This window comes from Ambystoma mexicanum, chromosome 6q, assembly GCF_040938575.1.
Source record: "Ambystoma mexicanum isolate Mex_15411 chromosome 6q, UKY_AmexF1_1, whole genome shotgun sequence".
Classification (NCBI taxonomy): domain Eukaryota; kingdom Metazoa; phylum Chordata; class Amphibia; order Caudata; family Ambystomatidae; genus Ambystoma; species Ambystoma mexicanum.
This window is the reverse complement of record NC_090937.1, coordinates 48,432,335-48,452,211: the sequence shown is the minus strand read 5'-3', so window position 1 is coordinate 48,452,211 and position 19,877 is coordinate 48,432,335. Positions and strand designations below refer to the sequence as shown.

At 45.5% G+C, this 19,877-nt stretch overlaps 1 protein-coding gene across 1 annotated transcript in view; it reads right to left on the bottom strand.

Annotated features, from left to right (window-relative positions):
* Positions 1–19,342, bottom strand: part of LOC138515756 (SPARC-like protein 1) — a 236,400-nt gene extending 217,058 nt beyond the window's left edge. Inside the window, exon 1 of the mRNA XM_069630458.1 lies at positions 19,156–19,342. The gene's annotated coding sequence lies outside the window, so the exon portion shown is untranslated. The remainder of the gene's footprint in view (positions 1–19,155) is intronic.
* Between the last annotated feature and the right edge of the window lie 535 nt (positions 19,343–19,877).

Sequence of the window (19,877 nt, the reverse complement as noted above, 5' to 3'; positions counted from 1 at the left end):
TAGCAATCAGAAACTATATCATATTTCTTGTTCCTCTCTCCTTATACCGAGATGTAAGAACAAGAAATGTGGAAGCCTGGTTGAGTAATCATGGCCCGAGGTCATTGTTACGCGTAGAGATTATGTGCAGGTCAGCCACCTATTTTCAATTGACTTTCACTGTTTTTTCATTTATTCAGGCAGCCTGCTGATGCAGAGAGAGGTATATGAAATTAATGTATTGATATAAATATTGTATCTATGTTTATGTTATGAGGCTACCTGGATGTTTTGTTTCACTGTGACAATGATCATTTGATTAATTACATTATTTTAGGTAGGTATGTTGATGATGTTATGCATCTTCTTTGGAGTTGACCTTATTTTGTTATTTTTATTCATACATTTATTTTAGTTGTTATATATGCTGGTGCTGCTATGTAATTAGATATGAAATGGCAACAGTATGATGTATTTTAGTTCTTTTTGCTATTATGACTTATTGTTAAATTAAATCATGATGATGATGACCATTTATAGTTCATATTTACAAACATTAAAATATTAGGGTGAGCGTTGTGAAAACTGAAATTAACGCCAATCCCAGCGTGCATTGTGTACTTAGTGATTCATGCATTCTACCATTTTCATGTTATCAAAACGTGTTTGTCAAATATAAACATCTTTATATAAATGCCAGGAACCAGCATTGATGCTATTTGTTCCCTTCCCCTTTCTGTTATGGGTATTTCACAATAGTGGAATAGGACTAGACTGTCAATCTTGGACAATAGCATTCTATCAGAAAATAATGCATATATTTATTCTAAGTTTTCATAATGTGATATTCTCAGAAAGACATATGTAACTTTCTTCTATAGATCACAATATCCACTGCCAGTTTACAATGTTAGTATGATTAACACATTTCCTGTTAATCTCGTCTTCTGCGAAAAAACACAACACCCCCGAAGCCCTCAAGGTTTCTATGTTTTTATTTGGTCACACTGCTGTTACCAATGCCATTAGGTGGCTCTAGAAAACACACACCGGACAACTTGATCCCAGCCCGTAGAGCAAGACAGAGACATAGACTGAGACCGAAAGAGAGAGAGAGAAAGAGAACACACAGAGGGAGACCCAGGGAAGTCATTTCACCAAAATGCCAGGGTTGGCGAAAGTGACATCACACGACCCTTGACCTTTGATTACATCACAGGAAGTGATGCCATTTGACCACACCTCGAACTGACAGCACGGGAAGTGATGGAACATGTCCTTTCACCCCGTGATAAAACAGGAAGTGGCATCACACAGCCTTGTTCCTAAGTACACTACAAACAATATGGTTGCAATATTACTGTAATGTGATATACATTTCATACAAGAATGGATCACAATATGTATCGGGGAATATCAGTGTGTATAGGCCCATATTACCAAATTGCCGTGAAGGCAAGCAAACGTCCAAGGCCAAATGATAATGATGTGTTATTACACAGACAAATATACATACACCATCACCCAACCTGTGTTGGTACTCATTTATCAACCTCAGAAGGATGAAAGGCTGAGATGGCCTTGCAGGGATTTGAACGTGCAACCTGCAGATCATACACACATCGCAGCATAGAGCATTCAACTCACTGAGCTATCTTACCGACTCTAGCTATTTTACCGGCTATAGTAAAATGAGCAATTACATTTATGAATGTCCTCAAAGTCAGAAAGGAAATTACACTCTGTAGTGGACACCATTAAACTGGTAACTGTTATTTAACAGCAGGCCAGTTCATCTGTAGGTCTAGTGCAAAGTCAGCCACATTTCAAGCCTGTGTAGATCTACTTTTCAATCTTCAGAGGATGGCAAAATGCATACCATTGGGAGGGTTCATAACTGTGTATTAAAGAATTTAGAGTAGCGCAGGGAAAGCAGCCCACTCTCACAGAAACCTGTATTCTGGGCATTTGTTACCACATACATGCAAACAAACATCCTGAACAGCATGCCAGGGAGATAGGAAAGATAGACACTTTAAAACAAAGCATTAATTGTGGCACAATGAAATCAAGGGTCACTTTATGTGCTATGGTCAAACGTTTCTACACTGTACACAAGCTTGTAGGCACAAGGATGTTGTCAAGTGACTGAGGACAATGAGATGGAATGTATTGTGATGATCATAACAGAGAAAAAGGCAGAACAAATTCTATAACTGCAACTTGCAAAAAGAAAAATACATAGTCCAAATACGTAGTCCAAAATGGATACCTAATCTACTATAAATGCTTTTTTGACGTTTTTGTCTGCATTGTGAATTTGAGGTGTTTAAGAACAGACTACATCAATGACTCACCCCTTGAAGTGTGCCTGAATTAAACCTGTAATGGTTATAGCAATTAGTGTATAGAATTAAAGAAAGACACATTATTTGGGATTTCTAGTCTTTCTTATTTAGGGTCACTGCTCAAAGTGTTAAACTTATTGAACCCCCTGTTTTTTTAAGAGGCCTGAACAAGAAAGCCAGCCACCCCAGAAACAAATAGCCACATGGCGCTGTACACAGGCCAGGAGCTTCCATTTAAAAAAATAAATGTTTTTCTTTTCTTTTTTTTTAGCAAGGGAGACCACAGAGGCAGCAAGGGAGACTTCGGAGGTCACAGGTGTGACCCCTGGTGACTCCCACATGCTGATCTGGGGAGAGCAAGAGAGACAGAGAAAGAATGGATAGAGGGAGGGAAAGAGAGGGAGAAGGGGAGATAGAGTGTGAGAGAGGCAGTCAGTGAGAGAGGGTTAGATTAGTGTATGATAGGCTAGGTACAGCGAATAGTATATATTCATCATAGAACAGGCCCCAATTGATCTTTTTTATTATGATTTGCTCAATATCGTTTAGTGCATGAGTGTGTTTAAGATTGTGGAAAATTACCAATGTGTGAGAACTTAAAACCTTACTGAACGTGTCAAAAAGTGTTTTTTCTCTGTGAAAGAAGGGCTACTTATTTAAGTTACTTGATTGTATAACTAATGAACGACTGGAAAATTGTTTAGCTTACTTTCGTTGCTTTCTATAACTAAAGAATGATGGAAAATGTTTTATTTTACTTTTTTTTGCTTTCGGTGCTCTATCGTGGGGCAGAGAAATCTAAAAAAAATGTCTGGGCACCCAACTTCCTTTATTGTGTGTAATGCAAGATGGTATAATACAATACATCACAGCCAAAATGGAGACCAAAAGTACCACATGCTGGGCATGAAATCACCTTTTCCTCAAGGTCGGACTGGGGCATAACATTTACTTTGGCGCCAATAAAAAGTGACCGACATTCGCAAATGGCAATTTGTTCCTTTTGCCACAATCCGTGTAAGTGGTACCCAATAGGGATTTTTCTGTTACAATATGTTGCAAATTTTGCATTTGAAAGAAACATTGGTCAACACTGAAGCTGCACAGTGAAGTAACTCATCAAAATGGCCCACTATGAGCAAAGATCTGACCCCCTTTGACCAGAAATTCTGGCCCACACTAGCATGTTGTGCCTGAAATTCTGGCATTGCCCTGTTGCCCGATCGGCCAGTCCAACACTGCTTGGCTTGTCTCTCCTTGACAAGACATGTCCAAGCTTGGTGCTGTTTACGCGTTTGACGTTCACTTTTACACAAGTCTACGTTTGGGGCTAATTGGGGATGGGGAGCAGATTTCAATGTACTGTAAATCGCCAAAATTAGACTACTTAAAACCGTGCCAGGCGTGAACACTGTGAAAAAGTAGGGCACTATGTCCGCTTGGAGATCTACACTTTTTGGTGTGAGCGTGTTTGGGCACTGAGGTTTTGACTTTTGAGTCCAGTTTGCACATGTTTTTGTTTCCTTGCTTATATCACACAGTGGTGTATCACAAATTGTGGGGGCCCCCTTGCGAGATATGCTGCACCACCCAACCCCCCCAAGCTACTCAGAAAAAGCATAGGCTGCGCAACACTCCAGGACGAACTTGACCAGTACGCAGGCGCAAGGCCTATGATGACCATGCTACTGCAATGGCATGTCACACTCTGCACTAGGTGAAAGATGTAAGTATGTTTTTTAATCAAACCTTCAACCTTTTACCCGGCAATGGAGCAAGGGGTGATGCCTGGCACCCAAGTGTACCAGCCACCTCTGAGTGTGGCCATTAATAACACAGTAATGCTACCAAAAGAAAATGTGCTCATGCTATTTCGGCCAATATATGCCAGTAATCATGTAAGAACATACTTTGCTCTTAATGTAAGTACAAATCTCATACCACAGGAAGAAAATATGTTATTGCTGGCTGCACAAATGCTTCCCACCCCATAATGTAAGAAAGAAAAGAGGTTTTTTGCTCCCGGCTATCTTGTTTATAAGATCCGAAAAAGATATTCATAACACTCTGGTTAGTACGAAATGATTCGTTTATTTTCGATAATTTTCTTGAGTGGTTCTTTCCATAGATATATTTTGTGTTTTGAGAAACACTGTTAGAAACTTGGAGGAGCAGATCACTGCCCAGGGATGCAGATAGAGCACACAGGGCCCATTAGGAGCCAGGACTGCCGCACGGACAGTCCCAAATACAACAGAACCCCACTGAGGGCACTCAGCAATTTTTACTTGCCTTGAGAAAGACCCTATGGGTCGAAACACGTGTCAGCTGACCAAACTTGCACACCAAGTTTCTAACAGTGTTTCTCAAAACACAAAATATATCTATGGAAAGAACCACTCAAGAAAATTATCGAAAATAAACAAATCATTTCGTACTAAGCAGAGTGTTATGAATATCTTTTTCGGATCTTATAAACAAGATAGCCGGGAGCAAAAAACCTCTTTTCTTATCTACCAAACTGGGGCTCAGGCTAAACCCCAAAAAACGCTCCTGTGATCTTGCCAAACTCACAATCGCAATGCAATTGAAGCTCAGCACAGACAGGTTCCATTCCTAGAAGCCTCAACCCACAGTACCATAATGTAAGAACACTCCTCATGCTGACTTTGCCTTTACACTAGTAGAAAAAGCCATGCTTCAGTGGAAGAAAATAATTTCCTTGCTGGCTGCATAAACACTCCTCCCCACCATGTAAGATCAATCACCATGTTGATTTTGCCATTAATGCTAGTACAAAATGCCAGAGTAATTAAACATTTCCTAAGTTGCTGCACAAATGCCCCCCTCCTAGCGCCAATGTTATAATACTCATCATGTCAGCCAAGGCTCGCCCTTAATGCAATTAAAATGCCATGCCACAATAACAAAATGTCCGGGGTGCCTGCCATACTGAAACACCCCAACCCTCCTCCACGTAATAAATTCATCAAGTTGGCTTTACCCACAAATGCCAGTAAAATGTACTGTGTCACTGTAGGAATATGTCAATGCTCCAATGCCTCCTGGGCCCAGCCTTTCATGCACACATTCATACCAGGTATTCACCCACCCATACAATTTCTCTCAATCATTGAGTCACGCCTACCCAGAATATTCACACTGCACGCTCATTCACATCACACACATACACCTGCATGAAAAACAGCTTTTTAATTAGGCAAGTCTTATGTCTCCTCTAGTTGGGTTAACACAAAAGGGGGATTTACACGCTGAGCCCCTGGGAAATTAATACAGGAGACATGGCAGTTTGATTCTCTCACAGATCCTCTGCATGGCCTTTCCAGGTCACCTGCCCCTCTATGCCCCTTTACTGCCGTTCCACCCTGATTTCTCATTCTACCTATCTCTCTATGCTTCAACTCTGTTCATCTGGGAACATTTGGAAATACCACACAAAAGAGTTCCCTATAGGCCAGTCCACTACTGCGTTCCCCCTATGGGTCGGTAAGATCAAAGGTCAAGCACTTGCCTACCTGTGATTGGTCACTTCCATCCTCATTCCCCGCAAGACACCAGCTGTGCCCACAGAAACAAGGAAGTTTAAAAGCACACATTAGCATAACTAAAGGGCTTGTAGGAACGCCTTCCCCCTGCGTCATCGGGGTAAACACTAGTCATCTGAATCTAAAGGGTATATGATCGATGCAGGACAGATAGCTCACATCATTAGGCGCTGCGTTGTTAGATCCGTGTTTAGTGTTCAAATACAGGAAGACCCCAAAAAATGTTTTCTGTTGTTGAGAAAATGTGTCACATTAAAACGGCTAATATTAAGAAAAGTGCAGCAAGAACATGAATCCATGTACTGCTTTTACTGTGATTGTAGCACAGTGCATAGAAGTCTTATTTTGCGGCAGTGCTCATGAGTGCAGAAGCGTTCACAACCTTGTGTGTGGAGAGGAATAGTTGAACCTTGGGAGTCCCTTTCTGCCTGGGCTGCTGGCGGCCTCCCAGTCCGCCTCTGGCTCTGCCCTGGTCTCACTGTAGCTGTCCCTCTCTTTTGTCTCTCTGCCTTTCTCTCTGTCCCAATTCTCTTTATCTCACTCCTTCTTTCTGTGTCGCACAGACTCCGTGTGACTCTCTCTTGATCCATCTCATCCTCTTTTCCCTCCTTCTACCAGTCTCCCAGTTTCTCTTGGCCTCACCTCCACTTCTATGTCTCCCTTTCATGCTTTCTCTCTCTCTTTCCCCCTTTTTATGTATCTTTCTCTCTTGCTCTCTGTGTCTTTCCCCCTCTCCCCTTTTCTCTCTGTCCCTCTTTCTCTCTTTCTCCGTCCTTCTCTCTCACCCTCCCTCACTCTCTCTGCCTCCCATTGAATCTCTCACTGTCTGAGCCCCTTTCTCTCTTTCTCTCTTCATCTTGAACTCACTCATGCACACACTTATCCAGACACACCCTAACGTGCACGGATACCTGCATACATACACACACATCCAACGCAAATACACAAACACAACATCTTTTTTGCTCACTCTATCTCATTCTCTCTTGGATTCTCCCTCTACCCCCCCCCTCTCTCACTCTCTCGCTCTCTCACTCTCTCGCTCTCTCTCTCTTACACCCACATACAGCACCACTCATCTTGAACTCACGCATTCATACACTTGCACAGACACACCCCTGCATGCAGGCACCCATACATGCATACATAAACCCTTACAATCAACCCCCTTACATGCATGCACAATACACAATTACCCATCATTCTTTTTTCTCACTCTGTCTCATTTTCTCCCAGTGTCTCTCTCACACTGTCACCTCACTATACATCTTGTTCACACGCACTTACACAGACACACCCTCGCTTGCATGCATACATGCATACACTCATACACACTCACAAACACACACAATACACAAAAACAAAAAAGGGCTTTTTTACTTCACTGTCTCATTCTCTCTCGGTTTCTCTCTCGGTCTATCTCTCTCTCTCTCTCTTCCTCTCTCTCTCTCTCTGTAACACATACTTCACCATTCACCTTGAACTCACTCATACATGCACACTTACGCAGACACACCCTTGCATGCACCCATACGTGCATTCATTCATACATACACCCATACAACCCCCTCACATGCACCAACAATACACAAATACAACAGTTATTTTGTCCTCGCACTGTCTCTTTTTTTATCTCTCTGTTACGCATACATGCACCTCGCCATTCATCCTGAACTTGCTCACGCACATACTTCTAGACACACACCCTCGCATACACCAACACATGCATACATACACACATCCAAACCCTTCACCTGCACGCACAATACACACATACAAAAATACTCAATCCGTCTCATTCTTTCTCTGTCTCTCTCTCTGTTACACATACATACACCTCACTACTCACCCAGAACTCACTCATACAAGCACTTACAGACACACCCTTGCATGCACCCATACTTGTATACATCCATCCATACACCCATCCAACCCCCTTTCATGCACGCACAAAACACAAAACCAAAACCACTTTTCTCCTCACTCCATCTCTTTCTCTCTCCGTGGCTCTCTCTCTGTTACACATGCATACACCTCACTCACGTATGCACGCACCTGCACAGACATGTGATGATGGGCCTGGTCCAGCTCAGGCCCGAAGCAATGAAGGACGACACAGACACAGTGTCTGCTTCACGGGTCCCCTGCTCCAACTGGCACAAATGTGCCACAGGGGCCCACCTTTATTAGATGAGCATCTTGTGACATACCATCACTTAAAGAGACACACTACACTGCTCCCTTTTCATATTTCAAACAAACAACAAAACAGTATCCATGCATAAGTGTCCAGCATAAACATGTAGCATAAGTAACCAAGTTCAACGATACCATCTCGACAGTTCAACGATACCATCTCAACAGCTGCACCAACGGGTGCTCTCAGGCATCAGGGGAGATCTACTTCAAAGTCACGCATGTAGCTGGGCTCCCTGCTGCGCTCTCGTACAGGATAGCACCTCTCCTCGCCAGGATCGTCCTTTGCAGAGTCCAAACCTCCTCCTTGGTCAGTCGGCCCATCTTCCCCGCTACAGAAAAAAGATCCTTCTCTCTGGCTCTCCAGGCTCGGCCATCTCGTCAAGGGCTCAGACCTCTGGCATAGTTTGCGGCTTGACTCCGGCGACTGTCCCAACTTTCTGAAGAAACAGGCGTTCCTGGTCACAGTCGTGTTGCCATCTGATGCAGTCACCATCAGTCCCTTAGTGACCATCACTGTGAGTGGGACCGGCTCGTGGAACAAGAACAATTTCCCTCTCACATTTCTGGTTCTCAACAGCACCCGGTCACCGACCTCCAGGTGTTCACTCTTCAATCTCCTCCGATCGTTCTCCCACTCGTTGGCTGTTCTTCTTCCCTCGGATAATGCGTCATCATCAATGACTCAGGGTGTTCATGGTGTGTGATCCGGCAGCAAACCTCTCTGGCACCTTTGGAACAGTGCCTCCGCTGGGGATACTCCCATGGAACAGTGAGGCGTTGCACGATAGTCTGCCAAGTATTGGCACAGGGCACGCTTCTCACACTCCCCTTGTCCATGCGCTATCCTTAAGACTTTATTTAGGGTCCGAATCAGTCTTTTGGCATCCCTGTTTTCTCTCGGGCACAGAGGCGTCATCTTTCAGTGAGTCATGCCACAGTCCCACAAATACCCCCCAACCCTCTACCTTGGAAAGGGGGGCCATTGTCGGAGCATATTTCCACTGGTAGTCCATGCGTGGCAAAAGCTTTCTCCAACGCCCGTATTACCTCCTCCAAGGACGTGGAGTCGATGAACTCAACCTTAGGGTACCTTGACCAATGATCAACAAGGAACACAAAATGATTGTCCCTATAGGTCGACCCGAAGTCCATGTGTATCATCCTGCAGGGCACACAGCTCCTCTCTATCGACTCCATGCGGGGATCCTGTCAATGTTGCAGTGCACCTGACACCACACACAGTTGAGGACAAATTCCTCAACCCTTTCCTCAAGGCATGGAAACCACGCCTTCAGGCGGAGATGTGCCTTGGTCTTGGCCATGCCCTGGTGCCCTTTCTGTGCAAAATCCAATACTTTGCCCACTAGGCTTGTGGGAACCACCATATTCGAGCCTCTTAATACGATGTCATCTTCCATGAAAGTGAGCTCTGCCCTCACTCTCCACATCTGCTCTAATGTCTTTCTTTCTTCTATGGTGCTTTTGTCGAGCTTTTCGAGGACTCTTCACACTCACCCTTTGTTCAGCGGCCTGGAGTACCTGGAAGCACTCGTCCTCGACCAACGCCTTTCTGATAGCGTCAAGTCACATGGAGATGGGAGTCACCAATTTCACCAGACTGTGCAGGTATTCCTCTGTCACTGCCTCATCCGTATTCTTGTTCTCACGACTTGGATGACGTGACAGGTAGTCTGCTGCATTGATGTTTCCTGGGCGGTACATCAGATCGATGTCGTTCTCCTGCAGAATGAGTAGCCACTTCTCAATCCTCACCGGCAGCTTGGACGATGACCCAGTCATGATCGTTATCAGGGGTTTGTGGTCAATGACAACTTTCACAAGTTTTGACGTATATGTAGAGGTGGTAATGTCTGCATCCCCAAAGCACCACCAGAACCTCTCATTCAATTTGTGAATACCATTGCTCGGTCGCCAACAGCGCCCTGCTAGCAAATGCCACTGGTCGATCCGATCCACTCTCATCAGACTGCATTAGCACCGCTCCCAAACCAAACGGGCTGGCATCAACCGTGATCCCCGACTACTTTTCCGGGTTGAAAAACGACATTGTGTCCTCTGCTTTTAGAACCCCTTTTATCTCGTCAAACGCGCTCTGTTCCAGTGCCGTCCATCTCCACACACATTCCTTGTTTGTGAGGCTCCTAAGCAGCTTGGCAAGGGTGGCCAGGTTTTGGGTGAACTGTCCACAGTATGTGGCCATCCTCAGGAAGCTACGCATCTCCAACAGGTTCACCGGGGCATAGGCTTCCCGTATTTGTTTTACCTTCGCCGGGTGAGGGGAAATGCCACCCTCCTGGAACACAAATCCAAAGAACTCAATTTTCCTCTGCTTCAACACACACTTGTCCCCGGTGTAGGGTAAGACCTATTTGTTGGATATGCTTGAGTACATTCTCGAGTCTATCCAGATGTTCGTGTTTGCACTCTGCATAGACTATTATGTCATCGCTGATGTTTATCCCCCCTTACAGGCCAGCGAGTGCCCCTCTGGTGGTGTTTTTGAAAACCTCTGCAGCCAATGATATTCCAAAGCTCAGGCGCTTGTACATGTACAGGCCCTTGTACGTAGTGAACGTGGTTATGTAGCGTGATGCAGGTTCCAGCAGATGAGCTGATGGTAGCCGGCATGGAGGTCCAGTTTAGAAAAATAGCGCGCTCCTTGGAGGTCTGACAAGATGTCATCCAGGGTGGGCGTGATGTGTATCTCCAACCAGATTGCTCTATTTGGTGCATGTCCACACAGATGCATATGGCATCGGGTTGTTTGTGCTTTCTTGCGACCACAATGGGTGAAACTCACAGGGTTGGTCCATCCACCTTCTCGATGCTGTCCAACCTGACCAGATCGTCCAGTTCCTGCTCCACGCATTTTCTCAGATGAAATGGCACCCTTCAATGCTTCAATGTGATGGCCTGGACCGTGTTGTCAATCTGCAGCCGCACCGGGTCACCCACCAGTCTCCCAATTCCGTTGAAGACACTTGCACATATTGCAAGCAGGGTCTGAATGTCCTCGAGGTACACCCCAAAAGCAAAATTCACTATGCACAGCACCTCGGCGGCGGCGCACCTCAGTAGGGTCACTTTGCTCACCTTGGTGACAAAGAAACAGGCTCTGATGGACACGTCCTCATGGTGGACATGGGCACGGACACGCCTTTAGGGGCAGTGGGTGTTTCCCACCGAACGTGAAAATGCACACCTTTGTCTTGTTCAGGGGTGGGGCATTGATCAATTACTGATATTGGTCCTCCAGCCATGCTGCTCACGGAAACTCCAGTGTCAATCACTACAGGGACCGGGGAGTCAAAAATATTAACCAAGCACTTGGGCTTGCGCCGTCCTGACCGTTGCAGCACAGACATGCTTGAGACGAAAAACACATCCTCCTCGCCTTCTTCTTGTTCCTCATGTTCATCTGTCCATTGTTGTACTTGGGCCACCTTGCATTAAGACCGCTGAGATGCAGGCCTCGTGGACGCTTTTCCCCTTGAGTGTGTCGACCGCACCAGCGTCCCTGCAGATGCATGCAAAACGGTTCGCTATGCCACAGCATCCGCACACATTGCCCTTTGCCGGGCAGTCTTTGAGATGGGGCAGGTCGTAACCGGAGTTGAGGCATGGGACCGTCTCCCCCACTTTTTCCTCTTTCCTGTTCCACTGCTGGTGCCTGTCAACTCTCTAAAACTGCCTCCGCCCTAATGCACAGGCGTCCTTCGCTTTGACGGTCTTCATCGCGGAACACATTTTGCTCGCCCGGACATTCGCCAGCTCGTGGGATCTCCCCAGTTCCAGGATGCGCGTTAACGTGATCCTGGGCTTGCGCTGTATCTGGCGCCTCAATTTGACATCAGGGCAGCCCTGTATATCTTGCTGGTGCACCTCATGCTCCACGTCAGGACAAGCACATGCCATATGCTGTAGCCTGCAGTGAAAGGAGTCGAGAAACTCCTCCCTCCTTTTGTATAGCAGTCCTCATGAGGATCCTCATGTGGGTCCTCTCATAGTTCACGTTTGCCATGGGTGCAAAATACTCCAACAAAGCTGCTTTGGGAGTGGTAAATGAGTTGTCTGCGGGCTGCAGAGTGTCAAAGATGTTGTGGACGCGCGGGCCAGCCGAGTAAAGCATTATGGATGTCATTGTCTCATCATTGTCCTCACCTGTGGCCTTGAAGACCATGTCCAGTCTCTACCCCCATTGATCCATCTGGGACCCAGCAACGATGGGGCCCCAGTAACGTCAAATTCTTGCAACGGGGCGAGATGCACTGATGAGCATGGTATTCTGGGAGCCACATGTGCCTCGTTTTCCTACCCCATGATGCACTGCAGTGGTAATTTCTGGCTGGAGCAGGCCAAGGGTTTCCTGGGCAAGAGAAACACTAGCCAAGTTCACTGTGGGGCCAAGGGCGCACAAGCTATCACCTCAGGAGCTGCAACCCTGTGAAAACCCTGTCCACCACCAACCTCCAGGGTGGTGGTGGCCTGCTTGGGCACACAAGTACTCCTTCTGGATGCTGCAACCCAAACAGTGGTATCAGCATGAGGGGCTCTCCCTCAGAAGAAAGCTGGGTGCTGCGTGATGTGCGCACCCAGAGCACGTACTGGAGAGAGCCTGGGGCCTTGCGCGTGCTTTCATTTTCCTTCTGTTTTTTTATCTTTGAAATTCCACGTTCCGGGGACCGGAGAGGGGTGATGCGCCCCTCCCCCTGTCGCCTCCGGCGTTTCGCACTGCCAAAGGCCCGGGCCCCAAGGCAGAGGAGATGGAGCAGGAGGTGCGAGGTTTCCTGAACCTGCCGACAAAACAGGAGTCTGCAGCGGGCAGGACCGCACAGCCAGCGCACACGTGGGATCACCCACTTTCATCACCAATGTGATGATGGGCCTGGTACAGGTAAGGCCCGGAGCAATGAAGGATGATGCGGACGCAATGTCGCTCATCTAATAAAGACCTATGAAGCAATCATGTGACATACCGTCACTTAAAGGGGCACTTTACAAGACGTACCCTTGCATACATACATAAACATACTCACCTGACACCCTCACACAAATACACGTATGCAAAATAGATCAATACAAAAAAGCCTTTTTTCTCTTGCCTGGTTCCTGCTGTGCGCGGAGCTCCAGACTCGATGCCGCTCTCCCCCTCAGGCATCGAAGCATAGAGCTTCCTTGTTCCGCACATGCACGTAGTGAGGGGTGCCGGAGCACCGCCATTTTGTGCCTCCAGACTGCCACCACTGTAGCGCGACCCCGCCCACCGAGTCCTGACTTTAGAAAGAAATCATTTCTCTCTAAAGTCTGACTTAGTCAGGCTGTGGGCCCCCTAGGACATGAGGCGGTGGGCTCCCGTTACGCCAATAATATCATGGGAGGGATGTCCATATGCTGCTACATATCTGCAAGGCCTGCACATTGCTGTGATGAATAGAATATCCGTGTTAATGCCTGGGGTATATTGGTTATGGAAAGGGATTACACAGCACAGCAGACCAGGATTTCCTAGCATAACAGCATATGCCCCATGAACAGAGGGCAAAGTGGGCAGGAACTAAATGGTATGACGTTACTCTGCTTGTTTGGGAAAACTCACCATCAACCCTTACTTTTTGTTGTTAGTTCCATTCAAGAAGGGCAGCTGAAAGACATTTTTTGTTTTTGTTTCTTTGCTTCCATCTTACTGGGGATTCGAACCTGTACGCTATTTAGATTGCCCTAGTGTCAGATATTGCTAAGCTGGCACATAGGCTCTTATTTCAATACCCTGCTTGCAGGGGGTCAAGTCCTAAAAATTTAAGTGCGGGGACTCATCAACAAACGCGATGGGATGTGACGTCGCCAGAAATGTGCATATCAAGGCGAAATATGCAAATTTCATTTAATTGGCTTTGCATAACCACCCAAATCAAACAGGACGAATGGCATAAAATCAACACAAACACAAAACCAAGAGAGGATATTTTCATCTAATAGTTTTTTTGAAAACTTTAAAGGTGTCCATGTTTTAAACTCCAAGAACCAATACAAATGTTTTCCCTGGCACTTGCAGTACCGAAATGGGATATTTCCCCTTTAGTTGCTTGTTATTTTTCATCAGGTAATGTAGTGCAGTGGTGAAGTGTCCAGCCTACAAACCTGATGACTGTGGTTTGAGCCCGGAGGGCGGCTTTAATTCATAAATTCAAAGAGGGCAATCAATGTTTCTCTTTTAGCCAGGGGGGACTGAGTCCCCCCTCTGAATAAAGTGGGTGGACTCTGTTCGCCCACGTCTACCCTCGACTTGAGCCCTGCCTGCTTGGGTCGTAATGCCCAATCCCGAGCCGCCACAGTGATCAGCATGTGTCTCGCACGAATAACGTGGAATTGTTACAGGCAGAGCTGTGTGTGCAGGTGATGGGTAGGGACTGGGGGTGGCTCTACTGTCCCTGAAAAGTCACCTAAGAGGTGCGAATGGTGGGTGATTAGAAAAGGCAGTGGGGCATAACGCTCTGGGGGAAAGTAGTAAAAGGTAGCAGTGCCCCTTTAAGGGGCAAGTGTGTTCACTGAGTTTCTTGCAGTGCTGTCAGTGCAGTTGTTCCATGCAGTGTTAGGGGGTGGAGTGGAGGAAAGGCACGGTATGGAGTTTGTATTTGAAGGGGGGAGAGTGAGGGTGTGCATGGGGTCAGTGGTCAGCGGGGATGGGGCAACTGGGAACATGGTTTCCCTACTCTATTTTGTACACGTGGACCCATGTCCCTAACGGTATGAATATCTGTACACTTATAAGTGATACCCTCATTCTAGACCACTTTAGCGTCCAGCTTCACAACCCTATTTGTAGTAATTTTGCTGGTTTTGAAAAGAGTTTGCATATGGAAATATACTTTTTGGGGATATTTTGAACAAACACGCAGAAAGGTCTCCAATCTTTGTTAAACAAACAAAGCAAAGGTCCAATATTGCTGCTTCCTTTACGGACACATGTGTCGTTTTTTCAACCAGAATCCAGGGATATTCCTGAGCTTGATCACGTGTGTCTAGATGAAATATATCAGAGATTTAGGCCCTAATTCACAGAATGTTTAGCACGCACCAATGCACTTTAGACCGGCCCCAATTCACACAGAGGTGCAAAGTGACTTTGCACTGCATAAATACACTTTAGACTGGGCCCAATTCACAGAGAGGAGCAAAGTGACTTTGCAATGCAAAAGTACTCTTTGCACCGTGCTAAATGGGCCTAAGTCACAAAAAAACACTACGTCTGCGCAAACGTAGTGCTTTTTTGTGAATTAGGCCCATCTAGCGTAGTGCGAAAATTGCTTTTGCAGTGCAAAGTCACTTTTCTCCGCTCTGTGAATTAGGCCCGGTGCAATGCATACTTTTCCAGTGCAAAGTCACTTTGCTCCGCTCTGTGAACAAGGCCCGGTGCAATGCGTATTTTTGCAGTGCAAAGTCACTTTGCTCCGTGCTAAATGTGGGGTGAATTAGATCCTCAGACCGTGGATCCAAGCGACAGAGTGTAACTTAGAGTGCATCCCCTCTGCTGTGTGCCTTTACTCGATTTTGATCAATGTGGCACACAGTGGGCTACACGCGTGCAGTGACAAGCACAGGAACCTGAGATGCTTCCTGGGTTCTCGCGCCTCTTGCTGCAGCAGGCAAGCAATCTGGGGAGATCTGCAGCGGCAACTGCAATAGCAAACATGGTGGCCGACATTGCTCCCTTGATTCCATAGATTTCGCCTGTTATATCCAGGAGCTAGAAAAACATGCACGATCCTTTGAAATCATGCCCATCCCATCACAGGATCAGAATTGTGATCCCACCAGCATGAGGCATTTTCACTTGCTGACTCATTTCGATGAGCGCGCAATGTGCAATGTGGAGCAGATGGAGGAACCCGCAGAGGCAATGCTTCTCCTCGTTTCCGACATCCGCCCAGTGCTTTTGATACAATCATTGACTTCTCATGTCCATGCTAGTCCCTGTGGCACTTCCCTCGCACTGCATGCTCCATCTCACCCAAACCATAGCCCCTGGGATATCCTTGAGCTAGTCCTGTGTTTTTAAGGGGATGCCCGTGTTATTTTTAATCAGTCGTCTAAGGGGTAATTTCATAATTGCAGCTGTAAACCAGCTCTTGGTGTAATAAAAATGTCTTATGCAAGCGTGCCTTCTCACACTTGATTTATAAGTAATATGAGTGTCATTTCACCTGTTTCTTGCACTATATTACTTTTACAAACACGCCTTGGCAAAGCCAATACTGGTAGCTCTTGAATAGGTATTGCATAGACACTTGCCGGGCACTGCCATAATATACCTAGGTACCAACACCATTTGCCAGTTATTGCCCCACTTAGACCAAGCAGTACCATTATGCCAGTGCCTGTAAAATGTCAATCCCATTGGCTTTGTCAGCACTTGTTACTCAGGTGAGAGAGCAGTCCAGTCCAGGAATCGGAGTGCTGTAGAAATGGGTCCAAATGATCACCTTTCTGCGCTGTTTAGATATTTAAGAATATGTGTTCATTGTGAAGGTGATAGCCTTTCTGGAGCACAATGGATATGCTTGGTGAGCAATTGCCGCACAGGAAAGATTATGTGAAATGAATCCAGCAAATGTGCATCAAGATACTCACCAATGAGGCACATGCCATGCCAAGAATTAAATTATGCAATGGTGGTTAAATGCTGAAAACTTTTCATTTAGACAATTCTATTATACACGTGTTTCAACGTTTAGATAAAGGTGGAAAAATACATGTGACATGGCTCATTCTCAGGCTGCAAGGGCATGGACATGGTCAGTCATAACATCCAAAGGCCCTGCTTCCTTTCTCACATCATATCTGTCTCATATCTTTACCTCCTAAATCAATAATGTTGACTTGTAAGCAGCTCTTGCGGCACCACCTAACAGCCAAAACTAAAAATCAGAGATCAAAACATTAGAGTTGCACCTAAGTTCCCCTTCGAACGGGCATTTGGCATCATTTGACCAAAGTGATTTCTTTCCGGTCCATACGGATTTGGATGATAAATCACTTTCTGTAATAAAATATTTCCTACTGACCACCTTTTAACTTCTCTTTGTAGCACTTTCACAGCCATGCAGCCCCCCCCACCCCCCCAAAGCACTTCAGTGCAGGAGGAAACAGGCCACAGGAAGTCTTGGAAATAACCACTTAAAAAGATGACTCATGCATGGGGACAACGTCATGAGTAGATCTTGCAGAGATGGGGTCTACAATACGAGTTTATCAAGCTTGGAAATTTGGTGATAAAAAAAAAGAATAGACTTTTCAGCTGTGGCCTCAGAAAAATATTTTGCAAACTATTTGCTAGTGCCATTCTGTAGACCCCCACAATCATGAAAGAAATGTCGCACTAAAGGAATACTAAAATGATGTTAAAATTCTTAGGTGATGGGCGAAGTATCGTTGTCAGAAGATGTCACTGACTAAAGCTTTCTTTTTCAACAAAGATAACATCGACCAATGCACTTTGTCTCTCAAGTGACTCATATCTGCCGATTATAGAATGGGAATGTAGTCTCCTTCCCTCTAATAGCGTGCCTATTACTGCACAGGCTCTGAAGCCTTTATTGAGGAACACACATCATTCACAATTGAGTAAGATTCAATATTGTTGGGGTCACCAACAGAGCAAGTGTCCCCAAGCAGTAGCCATTCTATCCTCATGAATTGCATGTTCTTTAAAACAAAAGAGAATTATATTTTGAAACAAAAATAGTCTTGCAGCATTTATATATGGGCTAATGCATCTCCCACTGCGCCATGGAAGATCTTGCAAATCACTGGGGAGTTCCTTTTAGAGTAAGGAGGCCGAAGGTCACGGACCTCCGAGCTGACTTGCAAGATCCTTCTTTGCCTACGCTAGAGGATAGTTGCTTCATGGTACTACATGGCCATTGTCTGACTAAGATCTGGCCTCCAGCCTATTGTATTGCAAGAGATCTTCCAGTTGCTGATACATTTAAAATAATCAAATAATATGCAGCTTCTAATGGGTTGTAGAAAAAGAGGTTACACACTTTAATACAATGCATCTACATTTGTGCTCGTTTTATGCTATAAACGTACAGATGCCAGCTCCCGTGTGTTAAACTCCAGCAGTGCAGAGAGTACCCACACTACCATAAATAGTTCCTGATCAGTTTATGCCTGTAAAGTGTCACAGAAAGCTATCTTACAAGAAAGGAATTTGAAAAGCGTGTCACAGCTTTCATTAACTTTGCCAATAGCAGCTGGAATTCTTGTTCCAGCGGCAGGCATTGTGCTGTCACAGCTGAAACGTAATAACTGATTGCCGAGCAGCTGTGATGTCCTTTTCTTATTACAGGTCAGTAGTGATGCGACAAGCAGCCTGGCCTGGGAACCTTACTTGACAGCTTTCATACAGGTATTGGGGGCTGTCATGTATTATTGCAGAGGCTCCCAGATTGTGTTGTTACTGATTTCTATTTATAAATGCAGATGGAAATCACTCTGTCTCCTTTCTGCATTTGTTTGTCTCGAACTGAAAAAAGTGGAAATGTATGTGTCTCGATTAGCTCTTCAGGTTGTCATTTATGCCTTGCAGGTCAATGGCCGTGCAAAGAAGCACAGCTGAGATGCTGAGAAAAGTGATGCAGTGCCCTTTGAAGTTGTTTAAAAGGCTGCAGAGACATTGATCAGATCAGTGGAAGGAGCAGCTGTTTGATTTTAAGGTGAAAAGGTCCTTTACTTGACGCGCACTAATCCAGCTCTATGAGCTTCCCATCGCAGGCATCAAAGCACTACATTTTTAATGTGAAACTGCAGAAAAGCAATAGCTGAACATTATTTTTTACAGAGCAAAAATACACGTGGCGCAATACAAATACATTTGCTAAAAAATAAATATGGATAAATACGGATGAAAACATTGAAAACATAAATTTCGTAAAACCGGGAGCCTTAATTATAACCTTCTTTGAGCCACTCTCTTTCATTGCAAAGCCAGTAATAAAACAGTTTGTATAAATGTTTGATGAGGATATTGAAAATATTACCTTGGGAGAGGAGGATCTGAAAGGAGAAGTGGAGAGAGAGAGATAGAGAGAGACGCACGCCTGAGCCCAGCCTTCTGCGGCAGCCAGTGCACTGCCTCTGCCAAGAGTCCAGAAGAGGCCCGAGATCCGCTCCCTTTATCCCTGCCCGCCAGCCTGGAAAGTAATCCAAGCCCACTGGGGGTGAAATTGTGCCGCTCTATCACACACGTGTCCGCGAACCTGCCGGGGGCACGCCGCCGCCACTTTTTAATCTCCAGAACATGGAATCCTTTGTTTTCTTTGAAAAAGAGTGGACACTTTGTGAATCGAGGATGAATGCACAGCAGCAAAACTGGTGAAAGAAGTGAAACGGAGGGATTGGTGCAAATATGGGCTGTGCTAGTGTAGTTTCAATGTTTGGTCGATCACAGAAGTTCCAGCATTTGCTTAGAAATCAGTTGTCTCCTTCCTGGCCCCTAGACCTGCAGTTTTACATAATGGATTGGTAATTCACTGTAGGACAGAATTAAAGTCTATGTGAGAAGCCTTGGTTTTCTTGCTGTTATATTTGCTCAGCTTCGTTTTCTCTCGTTAAGACATGACTCCATTGTGCACACCTGGTTTCACACTTAGATTGAGAATACTATAACACACTTTATGTGCGGTATTTGTTTTCTTTCCATTGCCTTAGAAGCTCTTTTTACTTTTGGCTATTAAATTGCACTACAGCATCTCCTATAAGG